The sequence below is a fragment of the Castor canadensis genome, chromosome 1 (assembly GCF_047511655.1).
Source record: "Castor canadensis chromosome 1, mCasCan1.hap1v2, whole genome shotgun sequence".
In the NCBI taxonomy this organism is placed as follows: Eukaryota; Metazoa; Chordata; class Mammalia; order Rodentia; family Castoridae; genus Castor; species Castor canadensis.
Window position 1 is genome coordinate 62,389,878 of NC_133386.1, and position 2,259 is coordinate 62,392,136.

The following is a 2,259-nucleotide window of genomic DNA, read 5'->3' on the forward strand; positions in this document are numbered from 1 at the left end:
AAAAATATTTTGGAGGGTTGAAGTATCTGACATTCTTCAGCACCAACTTATCAAGGCCTATTGTAACTCCTGGCAACAAAGGCACAGGTCTAGAATCTGCCATTATTACATTTCAGTATGAAAAAGTTGCCTTTGAATTACTTGACAGTGCCTCAAGCCTCACCCTGTCTTAAATGTCAAGTCATCCCAGACATTGGCAATACCACAGCACAGCTGCTTCTAAGCTGTGCTCCTTTGAAACACAGCACATGAGCCTCTTATAGTGCCTCATGCTAGGATGCAGGACCAGCACCTGCCTCCAGCGCCAGCCTATTATGGGCCTATTTTTCCAAGATGCTATTTTTCTAAGTGTATGATTCAGTGTGCATTAAATGTGTCTGTGTCACAGGAATATCATGTGTTTCTATTCTATAAACAGAAAAGACATAATATTCCAATATCCTTAATAGATTTGGCCTTAAAACTGAAAATGAAGTATTTTGCAAATATATTCACACTAAAACTGAGAGGAACTTCAAGTCAATTCTTGACCCTTAGCTGATGATTCACATTTACACTTCAAACCTGTGGCAAAAAAAAAAAACCTGACAGCACCATTTGATGTTTACATGAAAATGGACTTCAAAGACTACACTATGTTCCTGTTCATTCTATGGACACAGATTTCCAGCAGAATGTGATTATACCCCTGATTACCTATGCCTATTGTCATGGCTGTTCCATCTAAAGCTTTTTTAGAATTTAATAATTGTCTTTTGTTGATCAGGATAATAGTACAGAGGGCCTGCAGCACACGTGAAGCAGCCAGGCACAATACCCACAAGTAAGTGGCCAGATAATTGAAAAACAGACTAAATCCACTGGACTTTTGTAATGAAATAAACTATGAATAGAAGAATAAAATATCATCAATGGCTGGATGTGTATTGTCACTTTGAAGCTTTTCCCAGCTACCACCATCATCAGATCAGAGTAGATGCTAACACCCACTACTTTAAATAATTATTGGATTTTTTTCTCATTATTTATCATTCAGACTGTTCTGAACACCACCCCACTTGATGTCATAATTAGTTCTCTGATAAACCTTTTGCAAAAATAAATGATTCCGCTTTTGTAGTGACATAGATGTGGAAATGGGGTTCTGAGGCAGGGAAAACAATTTGGTCTCCATTTCGTGTGCCTGGAAATGAAGCTGTGTTTGAGCATTGATTATGAATTTAACAAACCATATTTCTCCAATATACTTGGAAATTATGAAAATAAAAATATGTGGAGGCATGAAAAGTTACCACCAAACAGGCTTGCTACCATGTTAGATTTGGGGTCCCACTGATGATTCAGTTAATAAACATCACAAATGGTTACTGAGATGAGCACATATAAGTAAATAAAGCCACGTCCTCTTGGCCATGAGAGGAGATTGATTCTTGCAAGAGCTATTTCTGAAGAACAGATGAGTAAGAAAACCAAATCATTAGATACCAATGTTACTGGATAAAACATTAACACGGAAAAAGCTATAGAAGCAGTTTATTTTATCAGGTAAATGTCAGAGAAATTAAAGAATTTTCTTGAATTCACACAGCTAGTTAGAAGCAGAAATTCATTTCCAAATACTTAAGAAGAGTGAGTTGAACTTCTGGTGAATTGGTGTTAAAGAACTTTGAGCATTCAATGAGAAGCAACACAAAGTCATACAATGTGAATTCAAATTTATCAATTCTATGGTCCTCAAGTTAAATGTTCTTACCACTTCAAGGTCTTCTTTTCTGATCTTGAAAACTCCATTCATCTTGCCTGGCCCCATTTTGATCATGTCATTTATTTTTCCTGTTTAAAAAAGTCTCAATGGCTCTGCATAGCCTACAGATAATGGATTACTGTCTTAACCTGGCTTTCAAATCTCCCTCTGGCCCTAACCTACCCCTACTCACTTATCATCTGCCACTCCACCCTGTGAAATTCTCTGCTGATTCCCAAATACACCAAATATATTTTGGCCTGAGAACCTTTATCATTCCCATGTCACCTACATAGAATGCTTGCTCCTCACCTCTCTCCCTCCCTGTCTCCAGGACAGATGTCAATGCCTGCCCCTGTCCTGTCCTCTCCTCTGCCCACAGAGGGTATTGCTAGTTCTCCACAGCATTTTACCAACTGCAACCAGACTCAGCCAAGAATGTATCTCAACAAAGACTTCCAGACTGCTGTGGTTGAAGCCGAATTATCACTCCTTGCAGGATCCTCCTTTAGTTT